Source organism: Sminthopsis crassicaudata, chromosome 5 (genome assembly GCF_048593235.1).
Source record: "Sminthopsis crassicaudata isolate SCR6 chromosome 5, ASM4859323v1, whole genome shotgun sequence".
Taxonomy (NCBI): Eukaryota; Metazoa; Chordata; class Mammalia; order Dasyuromorphia; family Dasyuridae; genus Sminthopsis; species Sminthopsis crassicaudata.
In genome coordinates, this window is record NC_133621.1 from 168,960,722 (window position 1) to 168,977,079 (window position 16,358).

General features: G+C 32.9%; 1 long non-coding RNA gene across 1 annotated transcript in view; it reads right to left on the reverse strand.

The window, feature by feature from the left end:
- Positions 1 to 13,579, reverse strand: part of LOC141542537 (uncharacterized) — a 220,607-nt gene extending 207,028 nt beyond the window's left edge. Inside the window, exon 1 of the long non-coding RNA XR_012482191.1 lies at positions 13,176 to 13,579. This is a non-coding gene — a long non-coding RNA (uncharacterized LOC141542537). The remainder of the gene's footprint in view (positions 1 to 13,175) is intronic.
- Between the last annotated feature and the right edge of the window lie 2,779 nt (positions 13,580 to 16,358).

Consider the following 16,358-nt stretch of genomic DNA (forward strand, 5'->3'; position numbering starts at 1 on the left):
AAATCTTACTTGGCATTCAAAGCTTATTTTAACTGACCCCTTTCCCAACCTTTCCAAACTTCTGACATTTTACACCCCACCCCACCCACCACTAGACTCTTGTAACAATAGCTTCCTGGCTGTTCTTGAACATACACCTGGCTCCCAAGTTCAAGTATTTTTGTGTTTGTCCTCCATACCTAGAACCCTCTTTCTCCTCTCTGCCTACTGGATTTTCTGGCTTCTTTGAAGTACCAAAGAAATCTTTCCTAGTCCTGTACATAGTTGGTTATTTAAACCTTTTGAAAGCAGAGACTGTCTTTTGCTTTTCTTTGGATCCTCAGCACTTAGTATATTGCATAGCTGTTGTTCAATTGTTTTTAGTTGCATCTAACGCTTCATGATCCCATTTGGAGTTTTCTTGACAAAGATACTGAAATAGTTTGCCAATTCTGCCTTGAGCTCATTTTACAGGTGAGGAACTGAGGCAAATAGGATTGTGACTTGATCAGGGTCACACAATTAGGAAGTATCTGAAGCTGGATTTGGATTATGAAGATGTCTTTCTGATTTCAAACCCAGTGCATAATAAGCACTTACTAAATATTCTTTGACTGCCTTACTGTACTATCTATCTCACAAGGTTGTTATAATGATCAAATAAAATAATGTGTGTAAAAGCATTTTGCAGACCTTAAAGAGCAATATATATCAGCTATTAATAAGATTGGCTTATAAATGAGAAATATATACTTGTCTATAATATCACAATGAAAAAATAAAAAGCAATCTAGAAACATTACCATGCCTGGCCTTTTATTCTAGGTTTTTAATGTTGTTATTATGGAAATAATTATAATGTTTATGTTACTGAAAATTGGAAAGGATTGTTTAGTCCAACCTATAGCTGAACAGTCTAATTAAATCTAACAAGTAGTTATTAAGTGCCTACTATGTTCCAGGGAACCAGAGATTCAAAGGCAAACCAAACAGTTCATGCTCACAAAAAGCTTGCATTCCAATTCAGCAGATAAATATGTATAAGGATAGGAAATAGACTTTTGATTATTAGCATAAGGACTCCCAGATAGGGACATGGCTTAATGCAGTTGGATTAATCAATATAAATTAAAATAATTAAATGCAATATTGAATTAATTTACATTAAATCCTTAACAATCAATGCAGGTTGGCACTCTTTAACTTATAATAGTGTTAGAGTTCTTTTTAGAGCTCTGAGACATTGCCACTGATTATACAGCAAGTGGTTGTAAGAGGCTAGACCTGAATTCAGGTCTTCCTGGTTCTCTATCCACAAACAAGTTCACTCTTGGTACACAGATAAATGAATATGCCATATATGCAAAGTATAGTTTGTGCAGAGAACAGGAAGAATACTAACAATAATGGGGGTATGGGATAGGCCTTACATAAACTAAGTCTTAAAGAAGTTAAGCATATCCAGAAATGGAAGTAAAAAAGGCAAACGTTCCACACATGGGAGATAGTCAATACAAAAACAACAACAACAAAAAAAAAAAAAAAATTGAAATTACTTAGCACTCAGTTATCAAGTTACCCCATCAAATAAGATTACATCTAAATAAGAAATAGTCTGGAGGGACTTTTTCTTGATAAAGCCAAGCTACCTTCTAACTGCTTTCTTTTCTAGTTCACTAACCATCTCGTTAATGCTACCTTCTAATATTTTGGCAGAAATCCATTGACCATTGTAGAATCTATTCTCTTCTATTCTGGGAATAAATTGCCTTCCTCTAGTTCTGAAGTACTGTTCCCATTATACATGATCTTACCAAGATTGCTAATAATGGTTTGACAATTACATTCAAAAGTTCATTCAGGATATATGAATGTAATGGAATATTATTGCTACCAGAAATGATGAAAAAAAATTTAGAGAAAATTGTGAAAACGTTTATGAATGAATGCAGAGTAAAGTGGACAGAATTAGAATTATTTATATACAATGACCACAGCACTGTGATGGAAAACAACTTATCAATTCTGATCAATGTAATGATTGATCAGTATTCCAGAAAGCAAATATGCTTCCCACCTCTTAATGGATTTCAATACAAAATGAGATATACATTTTCAGACATGGCTAATAAAACAAATTTGTTGCACTTACTATATTTTTGGATGAGAAAGAGCTTTGGAACAGGAGAACTGGAGGAAGGAAAACAGGAACTGAGGAATAGTGATAGATAACCAAAAAAATTAAAGATGAAGTAAATAGGTATCAATAAAACCTTTTAAAAATACACAAAGGAGAAGTAAAGGATCTTTTTAGATAATAAAAAGAGGTGTCCAATTGTTTAAAGAAAAAAATATGTCACTTCAAAAAGATCTAAGGTCAAACCTTTGAAGATATATAAAATTTAGAGAGTGGCTAGAGTGCTAGACTTGGATTCAGAAAGATATAGATTTAACTCCCAATTTAAAGACTAGTTTGGGTATATGCCCATTGGCAAGACACTGAAAAAATTTTTTGTAATACTCTGCTTCCCCATTTGTAAAATGAAGTAATGTCTACAGTAACTATCTCACAGGGTTATTATGGATACTTAGATTAGATCATGTAGGTAAAGGACTCTAAAATTTTTTAAAAGAGTAAATATCAGTTATTAATATTTTTCCTATAAAAATTATTTGTCACTGCCAATAAATTTAATCAATATTTCTAGTCAAGGCAGAGTACTTAGCTAGTTCCTACTAGTTACTTGAGTCGGCTATCTATACTGATCTTATTAGCTGGAAAAAAGCTCTACTTTTTCTTTGCACTATGTAGGGACTACATGAGATAGAGCAAGAATGCATTTATGAAGTACCTTTGAAAGAAATACTGCTTTGCCTAAGAATTTTTGGTACCTGTTACTGATTTGGTTCTATCTGCATAGATGAAATATATGTCATACAAAGGAATTATATGTGATGTAGCTTATGTCAGTCCCTCTTCACAATCATTATCAACTGATCAGTTAGGTAAAATAATAACCACAGAACCTTCTCAACTATAGCATAATCATTTTAAAAGAAACTATTAGCTTGTTCTCTTCTAATGATCCAATGAAGTAAATTATCCACATTTTGGGGACAACATAAATATGGAAATAACTTGTTGTGATAGTGACATAATCAGACTATGTCAGAACTGGGATAGAAATTACAAAATGCCCAGATTTGCAAATCCAGCTCTCATTTTTCTGAATTGCTCCTAATCCTTTTCAATCCAGCTTCCCACAAAAACCATGGCTGATCTTGGAATTGAAGGATGGAAGAAGGCACGTCCTCTTTTGATCATAATTATCAACTACTATTTATGGAATATCCATTGTCTAGAAAACTACAACAAAATAAATCAATAATATCAATGCAAATTTGAGTCCACTGACTAAGGTTTTTAATCTTTGGGTTTAGGATGGCTTCTAGAAATAACTCAGTACTTGGACTTATTATAAACTTGAATGCAAATTAAATAAGCTTATTTCCTTTACAAAAAATAATTTGTTCCCTCTGTCAAATCAGCTTTTCTCTGATGATAAATGGAATGATATATTAACTTTAAGGAAAATTCTAGTAGTTTTGAATTCAGAATAAATTTAGTTTTAAAGTTTTCCTTTAAATAACAAAGCATTTCTAATTTAGTTTAAAGTTTTACTTTAATATTCTGTTTATAATTGTTGAGTGGAAGACACTGGTATAATTTCAAAATTTAATCTCTTAAAAACCAATGGTGTCAAACTCAATTAGAAAGGGGGAGGGGTGCCACTAAATCTTACATAAGCATCACTGCTGACTATATATTGATTTAGAAAACCACATATAAATAGCTAATAATTATCTATGTTCTATTGTGGTTTTATTTATTTATTAAACATTTCCAATAACATTTTAATTTGGTTCAGGCCATTCATGAAATAGATCAAGTATTTGATACCTCAGCCTGAAACCATGAGGATATGGAAGACTTTCTGAGTGGCTCAGTGAAGAATGCTGGATTTGGAGTCAGGAGACCTGGGTCTTTGTTCTCCCCCCCACCTTTTTTTTTTTAATTAATTAATTCCTGTGTAACTTTTAGTTTCCTGATCTGTAAAACAAGGTTAAACTAGGCAAGCTCTATGAGCCCTTACAGCTCTGACTACAATCTTATAATGCTTTATTAAAGTGAATCTCAAACAGTTGGGCTATGCACTTTCACTGCATAAAAAGTAAAACATGTTCTAAACTTATGAGGAGAGAAATAGTTGCAATTCTGTCTTTTGATAACTATATGCCAAAAATGGAACTACACCCAAAATCATCACCACCACTCTTGCCTTATTAAATTTACATTGTGACACATGGAAGTTACATGTCCAGCAACAACGAGAAAGGCATTTATTAGCTACCTTTCCTACCAAGACTCTCTATCCACAGCAGACTATCCCTGGATCATGTTGGGTCGGTACCAGGTTACTGGTCAAGCTCCAGTGACACAAGAAAGAAACTACTTTTCATTTTTGTCACAAGTCATACTTCATGTCACAGTATTCCCCAGCCCCTTTTCCATGTTTTTATAACATAAGTTCATGAACTGGAATCAGTTAGCTTTGTTTATTCTAAGACAACAAAATATCTCAGAATTAAATCCAACATGTTGCTTTGCTCTAGGCCAATAAACTTAACCTTTCACCTCCTCCAATTACTTAGTTCAATATTTCAAGAATTTGTGATTTATTTATTTGTTTGTTTGTTTGTTGGTGTGCATACTCTCTCCAACAAAGTAAATCATAACTTGATCTTTGAACATTGTTAAGGATTGGGACAAGAATGAGACCTGCGATTTTATCAGTAAAGGGAATTCCTGTATCAGGAAACTCCCTCTATTAAATGCAGGACAATATTTTCTCTGTAATTTAAGGACTTTGAAAGTTGCCTTAGAGCACAAAAAGGCTGAGTTGCCCAGAGTCATAAGCAACATACCTCAGAAGTGACACCCTAGTCTTGCTAGTTCTAAGGCTAGCCATACGTACTGACCATCATGATAGCCAAAAAAATCATTACCCCATGACCAACCTGGGGCTGAGCTTTTCTAGCATTATTTAGGCTGGTCCTCCTATGATAGATAGACATACAATCTGGTGCCCAGATCCTTCCAGTTTTGGTAAGATCTGCTGGAGTTTACAATCTACTGGTAGGGTCTTTGAGAAACAGAGATCATTTCTGTAAATTGAATCACAAGACTTTAACAGAGAACTGCTTAGACTATTATAAATTATTCAAGTAAAGGGTTATTACCACTTACAAAATGATTTTTTTCTGTTAATAACTAATTGCTCATATCATTCTAACTTAATTCTCTGAGAATGCTTACACAAGCAAATTGAAATAGAAAACTGAGTAATTATATGAATAATTAAGTGTTGTAGGGCAACAATTTTGTCTCAATTATCTGGATAGTTCAAGCTGAAGTGTTTTGTGCCTAAATAATCTGGATAAATGCCCCAATTCCATACTAATTTTTATTTACATATTCATTAAAATATGTGTTTGCAAACATATTTACATTTATACATATATACATGTGTGTATAACCATATGTCTTCACAGAAAAAAAAAAACTGATATAACAAAGAGGCAGCATAATATAGAGAGATAATTAGACTTGAAGTCAGTCTACTTTGGATTTAAGTCTCAGTCTTGTCACTTACTAATTTTTTTAACTATAGTCAGGGCAATTGACTGGTCTGGACTTGAAGTCCTTGTTTGATAAAATAGAAATATTTATAATAGGAAAGACTGGCATGTATGAAACACTTAAAGGTTTTCAAAACACTTTATAATCATTATCTCATTTAAGCCTCACAATAATCCTAGGAGGTAGCTGCTATTATTATCCCCCTTTGTCAGCTAAAGAAAGTCCCACAGACTTGTTAACTGACTTACCCAGAGTTAGACAACCAGTATCTGTAATTGGATTTATACTCAAGACTTCCTCATTCCAGGCTCAGCACTCTATCAACTGAACCATCTAGCTGCCTAAACTATATACTTCATTGGATTATTTAGAACCTTAAATGAAACCTACATAGGAACTTAAATAAATGTAGGTACTTTAGTAATGTTAACAACAATAAGATCATGAATCAATTAATGAGAGACTTGGGTTTTTTTCCTCAAGGATATTTTGATATATAAGTATTAAAATTATTCTGAGGTCTTTAAAATAGAACTTTAAAATTTAATATTTAGAATATGGGAAGACTTGAACCTAAGAAGGATGATGTTATACACCATCAGAGAAACAGAGGCCAAACAAGCATATTATAACCTTAATACATGTATGTGATCGCATATGTGTATGATTATACAGAATCCATATATACATGTTTATGTGTATATATACATATGCATGTATACATACATAAATATAAACATGCTTAATTATAGGCTAATTGGGGGGTTGGGAGGAGAGGAAAGGAGAAAAACCATAAAGTAAAAAGTACACAGCAGAGAACAAAAGAAAACACACAAGGAAGCAAAGAAAAGATGGACAGCTCTGAATACAATATGTAGGATTTATTATACATGTTTTTTTGAAATAGAAATTTATTGTATCATATTTTGAATCTCTCATGTTCTGAGCACATGACAATTTTTTCTTTTCTTCTATTTTGTATTTAAGTTTTAAATTTAAAATGCATTAAAATTAATATGTTAGTAATTTGTTTTTGCTTCTTCAGTACTTCAAAATGTGATCTTATCAATAGAAGTATTCTCTTCATTGAGGCAACTTGCAACTCATCTATACCTTATCATCCTGTGCAACTCTTGTCAAGGTGCTTCCATAAATGCTTGACCTGGTAAACCCCCAACTGAACATTGGTCTTTCTTTTAAATCTCTTTATAGTGCATGAATACTAAGGAAGTATATAGGCCTCTCACTGTTAATAAATCACAGCCTACTCATACCTATCACAAGTCTCTCCACTATCTATCAAGTAATATTAAACTTAATTCTTTGAAGACTAAAATACAACTAATTTCCATATAGAATCCCTGGAAGAATATGAATCTTAAAAAGATGTCTCTGTTTCATAGAGGAGCTTAGGCTCATTAAAAAGTTTTGCCCAGTCTTCCAAAGTTCCCACCCCACCTCCTGATGAATTCTAAGTCCAGGCCATTGTCCAGTCACTGCATTTTCCAAAGACTATGTACTGATGGACTAATTCCATTGGTTGTTCCTGCATGAAACCACCTGTTATAATCTGAACAACAGGCAGTATTTATCCATTTTGTTTTTCCTATAAGGAGAGAATTTACTCTTTTGAGTGATTATTGATCTCATACAGGAGACGAAATACTCTAGAGATAGATACAATCAGTACAATATAATCTATAATGACATCTATTATTTGTAAAGCACTTTGCACAATGCCTGGAATATACTAGTGCTTAATAAATATTTGTTCCCTCTTCTCTGTTAAACAGAAACATGTGGAAAACCTCTTCATTTAAAAAGAATACCTCTTCCTTTTAGATTTTGCCATAGCTAAGCTCTGTGGTAGTGGCAACCACTTTTAGTGAATACAAATTGCTTCATGCTTCTTTTGATATTAAATAACCATAGTTATTTCTGTTGATATATCTTTCAAGGAATCTTGAATTATTTTGGCATATGCTTGGAAGGTAAGTTTTTAAGGAGATCCTTTAAGTTAATACCTTGCTCTCTTGAATGAAGTGTATTTTGGGAGAAGACCTAGTCTTTTAGAGCAGAGCTTCTTAAACTTTTTCTCCTTGCAATCCAGAGAATGTTAAATATATCCTGTCTTTTCCTCATCTATGTGAAGTTTGGTTTTTAGACATGGTAGGGCCCTTCCTCTCATTTTGGAGAATGAGCTGGAGAATGGCTGAATAAATTATGGTACATGAATGTTATGGAATATTATAGTTCTATAAGAAACTACCAGCAGGATGACTTCAGAGAGACTTGGAGAGACTTACATGAACTGATGCTGAGTGAAATGAACAGAACCAGGAGATCATTGTACATGGCAACAAGATTACACAATAATCATTGTTGGATGTGGCTCTATTCAACAATGAGATGATTCAAACCAATCCCAATTGTTCAGTGATGAAAAGAGCCATCTACACCCAGAAATAGGGCTGTGAGAACTGAGCGTGGAACACAACATAGCATTCTCATTCTTTCCGTTGTTGTTTGATTGCATTTTGTTTTCTCAGTTTTTTTTTTCCTTCTTGATCTGATTTTTCTTGTGCAGCAAGATATAAATATGTATGTATATATTGGATTTAACATATTTTTTAACATTTTAACATGTATTGGACTACCTGCCATTTAAAGAGGGAGGTGGGAAAAGGAAGGGATAATTTGGAACAGAAAGCTTTGCAAGGATCAATGTTGAAAAATTACCCATGCATATATTTTGTAAATAAAAAGCTTTAATAAAAATAAATAAATGAAATAAAATAAGAAGAAAGTTTGAATAGATTTGCTTTCCCTCCAGTGGTACCTCACCTGGTCATTATGTGTTTTGGTTTGGAGAGGAGGGTGTTTTTTTAAACAAATACTTTAGGTTTGAGTGACCCCTACCTAGGCTCAGAATGGACATACAGAGGAGAGATTGCACTTCTAAGTTTAGAGTTTTAGTTTAGGACTTGTTATTCATTTTCAATAAATATCCCTTTATAAAAGCTAATTTGTACTAATTGGTTTATTGACATTAAGAAATTGTTTATTGATCAAATGTCATTGGGGAGCATACTAATGAAGGTTTGCAAATGATGGTATTAGAAGCCACAACCTTTCAGGGTTACACCTAGAATTCTGAGGAGAGAAGTATTAATGACTCACTGGATATACAACCTATTAGTCTGTATGAGTTGGGAGAATGAACCCAAAGAGCCTGTGCTACAAATGCTTTTAATATAATCAAAAAACAATAAGCACAGAGAAATCTTGTACTTTCTTCAGTGAAACTAACTAAAAACGTCTGCTATAAAATATTTTATGTGAATACTTGCCTATTCTCTTCTCAAACCTTCTTCAAAAATACTTTCAATTCTTATGTACTTGATTATCATAAAGATTTTGCAAAGACAGCAAATTAGACATATGGGTTATTAATTATTGATATTTTCTTAGTTACCTGTTTCTGGTACCAAGAGCTACAAAAATCTTGAAAATCTATCCCCGAGTCCCCTTTGAATTATGTTGCCTTTAATAGGAATTTCCTTTGTACATTTGTAGCTACAATTTCTATTTTTCTCACTTTATTGATGATTAATATCAAGACTGATGTGATTCAATTCATCCAATATTATATCTACTTACTTATTAAGAATTACACATATGATGATAAAGCAAGATTTGGAAGAAACCATCTAATTCAACTATGTCATTTTGCATGTGAAGGGAAAAAAAATTAGGGCTCAGCAAGTGTAACTTAAGAAAATTCAAATAGTATTACAAAGAGGATTTGAATTCAGATCTTTTGACTCCATACTCAATGCTATTTCCATAGTACTATGCACATTCCACTGTACCATGCTACTGCCATTTAGACTATCAACAACTAAGTTTATGTTATGGTCACTTTATAAACCATATATCTTAGTATCCTTTGACCTCTTTTTCAGTCACCAAGAAGGAACTGTTGTATAGGACTGAGGAATATGTTGTATAATTCTTTATTTCATACTTTATTAACATATGATGAAAATTTTATTATAAATCAGATGATCATAAAATTTTCTCATTAAAGAGATCTTATGTAATTATTATCTAACCTAAAATATATTTTGGTCTTTTTTATAGGATCAAAATCTTCTATTATCAGTGAACAGTGCCATACTTCCAAAAGAATTGCCTTGAGACAAATGAGAGCCACATATAGCCATGGCATTTCTTACATATGTGTTTCCTAGAATTTCTGCTCTTTGTAAGTTTTATATTCCATATCAAAATATCTTATAATAAAATATTTAAGCTAGGAAACATGGATTGAATTCTGGGATATTGTGTTGCAATTAGGATATTTCTTAGTGGCAATCATGATCCATCTAGAGCAGTGGTCTGCCAAAATCTTCAATTCTTACCAGGTGTTTTTTCTCAGAAAGTCAACATTATTGTATCTTTTTGAGTAAATAAGAAATCCAATCAAAAATAATTTTTTTAAACAATTCATAAATTAAAGAGAGCTGGATATGGAATCCAGGACTTGGTCTCAAATGCTGGTCAAGGCATTAATACCCATGTATCTATTAACAAATAACTTCCCTTTTGAATCTCAATTTTCTCATCTGTAAAATAGTGGAGTTGCATTTATTATGCATAACATTTTTTCCAATTCTGAATCTAGAATTTTATTATTTAATAAAAACCATTTAGTGAAAGTATGGCTATTAGTGAAATAGTAAGAACAATGAGTCCTGGATATCTGTCTCAACTTCTTAGTGGGGAGACCAGTCAATAACAATCACTCCCAGTTTCAGTTTCCCCATGTATAAAATTAGGATAGTGAACAAAATTATCCCTAAAATCTTATTCCAAATTTAACATTCTATGATTCTAAAGACAATACAGATGAAATATTACAAGAAAGCAAATTTATTTTTCTGGCTATTCCTAAACTGAAATCACAAGAATTGAAGATAGCCAATTTAATTTCCCTACTTGTGAGAATTAATCTTCCCAAAAGATGTTAGGAAGAGGAAGAGGGAAAAGGAGAAGGAGAGGGAGAGGGAGAGGGAGAGGGAGAGGGAGAGGGAGAGGGAGAGGGAAAGACTGCATTTTATAAAATCATGACCCCCTAAAACATCACTTTATGCAATAAAAGCTTAATATAAAAGTTAGCTTATAAGATAGTTATTAGTCCTGTCCCCTAGCATGTTCTAATAGAATTCATTTGTATTTTAATACATTAAATTATAACCAAATTATTTAAGTTATCATCATATGAAATAAAACTCAAAAGAAGCTATTAGCCTAGAAAAGCAAGTGTTTATTAACTAGAAGCTTAGCAAGTAGGGGATGAAATTGGCTATCTTCAATTCTTGTGATATGAGTTTAGAAATAAGTTGAAAAAATAGTCTTCTTATAATAATTGATCTTATTTATAACTAATTGATCTCATAATAATTTTTCTGGAGTCAGGAAAACCTAGACTCAAGTTCTGCTTCTGACTTAGATGGAACAGTGGAAATCCTGACTGGAGTCAAAGGACCTGGTTTTAGTTCCTGCCTCTTATGTATCACTTTGTATAAGTCACTTAACCCCCCTGGGACTCAGTTTAGTCATTTGTAAAAATGAGGGGTTTGGTTTAGACAACTTCCAAGGTACCTCCAGCTTCAGCTCAATCATCCTATATAATTTTATAATCCTAAAAAGTAGGTGTGTGACCACCAACAAGTCATCCAATCTCTTGGTGCCTCAGGCATCTCTCTAAGACTATAAATACAGGCAAGTTGGTAAAGGAAGTTTCCAAATTGTCCACAGATGAAATGACAGGTCTGGACCAAGACAAAAAGTATAAGAATAGAAATAGAGCATACTGTGATTCAGACCATGTTGTAAATGAGATTGTGTAATCCTAAAAATCATGAAGCATGAAATTTATATCACAGACACTGAAATTTTTAAATACAAATATTTCAGCACAGTGAATTGTGCTTCCAGTTCTCACCTAGATTTTCTTTGATCCTATTATCTCATTATAAGTCTATTTAAAAAAAAAAAATTTTTTTTACGTAGGTCACATTATCCTAAAACAAAATCATACATCTACTTTGAGCTAAGGTTATGATGACTACTTCAGCTACTATGCTAATCTTACAAATAACTGAAAAACATATTAATATGTACCAAGAAACTAGAGAAGTTGCACAGATGTTGGTTTAATTGTAAAAATAATTTAACAATGAAATTCTGCTTATATTGTTGAAACTTATGCCTCTCTCCAGATCCATTTCATTTTCTGTGTTGTTAAAGTATAGAATTTCCACAATTTTCACTTCATTTCCTGCTGTTTGCACACTTTTTTTAAAATATCCTTATTGTCTGCAGCACTAAGTAGCAGACAAAGGTTCCTATGCACAGCTGCTCCTCCAAGCTTACCATTCTTCCTTAAAGGTACAAAGCTAAGCTTAAAAAAAAAAAAAAAAAAAAAAAAAAAAAAAAAAAAAATCAAACACATAGCTTAGAACACAGAGGTAAACAGAGGGGAGGTTGGAGAATAGTGTTAGAAAACATCATGCATATGTAAAAAAAATAAATAAATAAGCTAAGCCAAAGGTCTATAGCCTATACAGATATATCAAGATTGTATTATCGTGAATACTTTCTTCAAGAGAATCTGGAAAAACTAGAGATGACAAATAACAAAAATCTCAAAAAATAAGTTGATTATATTTTTAACAGAAAGAAAATAATTGATAACCAATGTGAAAATTTTTTCCTAATGAACCATCTGTGTGCAAAGAGATCATGTTCTGATTAAAGGAAAGATCAAAATCAATACTAAATATCTTGAAGTGATTAAAAATAACACATCATTGTACACATTGAAGCAACTATGACCTGACTTAATGAAACAAGCTCTTGACATCAGAAAATGAGAAATGGATGAAAGGATAGATATCCACCCACACGATCACTATCTCTTGAGGAAATTAAACAAATGAAAAAAAAAAAATAATTTGCCACAAAAAGGACACCAAAACTAGAGATTAGCTAGCAAACTCTTGATTTCTTTGCCAAACAGAGAAGTATGACATAGACAATATCAATTTAAGATATAACCCCCTTTGTAAAATTTTACAAAAGAGGATGTTGGAAAATTATGAACCATGTATGTGGTCTCCTAAAAGAGTGGGAAGCTACAGAAGGAAAACCAAGAAAATCTGGTAAGAGACACAGTTAAATCCAAGAACATTAATGGATGAAAATCAGGAGGCCACAAACAAAAGAAAACTGAAAAAGATGTATCAAAATTTCTAAAATTTAATTTCTTTTTTATTACTGATATGGTATGCAGACATTTTTTTTTAACCTTTGACCCTAGACATTTCTGGGTAGTAAGGTGAAGGTGTAACAGTGGATAAAAATCCAGGCATGGAGTCAGGAAGTCCCAAGTTGAAATCTGACCTCAGATCCTGGACAAATCACTTACCACCATTTTCCTCAGTTTCCTCTTCTGTAAAATGAGCTGAAGAAAGAAATGACAAACTACTCCAGTATCTTTGCCAAAAAATAAATTTTAAAAAAAGAAAAGAAAAAGAAACTTAAATGGGGTCATAAAGAGTCAGACCCAACTGCACAATAGCAAAATGTCTAGAATATTAGCCCTAGGACAATGCAGCAATAAAACGGGGCTTTAGAATTCCATTTTCAGCAAATAAACAAGTTTTAAATTCTAATTATTTTACCAGCCTCCAGAGTAAAATTTTCCTTTCTCTTAAAGATTGGCTGGAGGGAAGAGAAGCTAAGAGCAAGGACTTTAACTACCATATCTCAGCTATGCACCCTTTCAAATCTACTCCTAATCAGCTGGAGAGTGTGAGACCAGAGGCTAGAAGCAGTCTTTGCAACTGAAAAGGTCTCCTCACTTATCTTGATTAAATGGAAAGGGTGGAGAGCAAACCCGCCCCAGCTGGCTCCCCCAGTTCACTCCAGTCCTTTCTGACTTTGAGCTAAAAGATCAAGTATTCTACAGGAAAAAAAAAAAAAAAAAAAAAAAAAAAAAAAAAGCAGAGAGCTAGTGGGAGGCAGAAAACCTTCTGGATCCTCATCCCAACTCAGCCCTTACCTAGCTGTGAAACTAAGAGCATGCTGCTAACTCTGGGATACTGTGTGATACGATGGGCAGTACTGGACTTGGAGTCCAAAGACATCTTCGACAGATGGGGAAATCTCTTAAATACTCTGGCCATGGATTCCTTATCTTTAAAATAAGAGGACTGGACAAGATAATTTCTAAAATCCTTGATCCTTCCATTTCTAAATTTATGATCCTCTGACCCTTTCTGGTTCACCCGTGAACCTCAGTTTCCTTGTCTGGGCTTGAACTCAATAATTTCTAAGTTCTGTTTGCAGTTGAAAATTGTCTTGCCTGATTTAAATTAGAGGGGGAGGGAAGTAATTCCTTTGATACCTAATTCTTTAATTAGAGAGGGAAAAAATATTTAAACCAAAAAAAAAAAAAAAAAATTAAACCAACCAGTTCATTTATTCATTAGACAAATATTTAATGAGCACTTGAGTGAATAGTGCTAGGGACTAGGAAAAATATATAGTTTAGGCAAGAAACACTTTATGCCCTTGTGAAGGGTAATTTATATTTAATCAATCTTTTAAAAAAAAGAAAGAAAGAAAAGAACTTCATATTTCCTCTGCTAATGAATCTGTGGGACTTAGTTATATGAGGGACATTATATCATTGTTACTGTAAGCAGATTCTTAAGTTTGAGTTGGCTTTAACTGGATCATATCTAACTTGCTGGGGAATCAACTTTGAGTACTTGACTTTTGTTGAATAAAACTATTAGTACACTCTAGCAACACCTACCCCACTAGCTGAATTCTGAGGGAAAAGCTTATTATCTCAGTATCCTAGTAATCCGTTGTCTTTTGGTCTACTCCTCTAAGTTATCCTGTAGTAATTAAATCAATTATCCCTTGTCAAACCAAAAGTGCATATGTTACTAATTATTAATGGATTGGGGTTTTCTGCTTTAATCCAATTGTTGCTTTTTCCTGTTTTCAGTGTGAAGAGATAGACTGTATGTCTTTCCATTTTTCCAAAGTTTGATTAAGTAAACAATACCCTAGTGAAATCTCCATTGTCTAAGTCAGGGACTTTCCTTCTTCACCCCCAGTTGATTTTTAGAGGCTTACTGGCTTGCTAAACATTATAATGAAAGATCGTGGAGAATCTCCTCCTTTTTCTCTAGGTCTTTACAAAAGAAAATAAATCCCAATCTGTGTAGAATGGTTTAAATGGGCCCAACCCAATGAATCAGATGAACTTCTCAATAAGATTTTTTTCAACTTGAAAATCCTATGAACCTTTACTACATATTCCCACAAGGAAAAAAGAAATTCTCATCTTTATGTAATTCTGAAAGATGAAATATTGTCCCCATGATTAAATACTGGAAAATTGCCCAACTTGATTTTCTCATACACGAAGATATAATTCTAGCTCATAATTCAGCATTCATGTAGCACTAATTGTTAATATACCATGAAAGTTACTATTAAGACAGTTTTATTAGTTTTTTTTCTCACAACACCCTTCTAAGATAAGCCAAAATAATGTCATATTGCAGATAAAGAAACTGAGGTACTGAATTTCAATAACCTATTTCATATTAGGGAATAAGTCAATGGTGGGATAGAATATGCAACTCACCAATCATGGATTTTAATACAAGAAGCTATCCAGTGTCAATCAACAAGCATTTGTTGTCTACTATTTCCCAGGTACTGTCCTAGGAATTGAGAATGCAAATACAAAAAAAATGAACCAATCCCTACTCTCAAGGGGCATATTAGCATTAGTTTGTGCTAGTATATCCTAGTAAAATTTTACAAGGACAATGTCCTAGTATGTATTACTTGGGCAATTACCCAACATACTGTGAAGAAGTGATTTTGGAATAACCAGCTACTTTGACATCAATCCTATTGAAACAAAACAAAACAAAAACAGTATGGATCAAGTCCATGGTTTATCTTCATCTCTAAAATTATTCTGAGGTATTATGGGATTAATTTCAATGAAAAATCAAAGATAATACACTAACATTAAAAATGTTTTTCACAAATCTATTAATATAAAAAATTCTAATCCAAGTCAATTTCACAGGAGTATATTCTTCATTTCACCAATTCACTTTCTCCTTAACTATTTACTGATTACCTGTTTTTATGCATGTTTTACAAGTGACTATACCTCAACTATATTGTAACCTTCAAGATGCAGAAAGATGTGTTAATTTTATCTGTATCTCTGCCAACACTTATATGCAATAAATATTTAATCAATAGTCATTGAATGATAAAGAAATATCATCATTATAGGTGTTCAGGAACATACAGAAAAATTATCAAATGATCCCCTGTCTTCCAGGAATCTGAGATCTCACTAAATAAACTGGATGTTTTGGGGGAAGAAGTGAGGGAGCCCAGTTCTAGATCTGTGAATTCATCCACACAGGGAGCTTTCAGTGTGGAAATTCCCTTTGCCAATGAAGATTGGCAACTTCTTTGTAAATTCTATAGAAAATCGACAAGGAGGGCACTGAGAGGTTCAGTGATTTGCCCAGATTATATAGCTAGTATGTATCAGAGA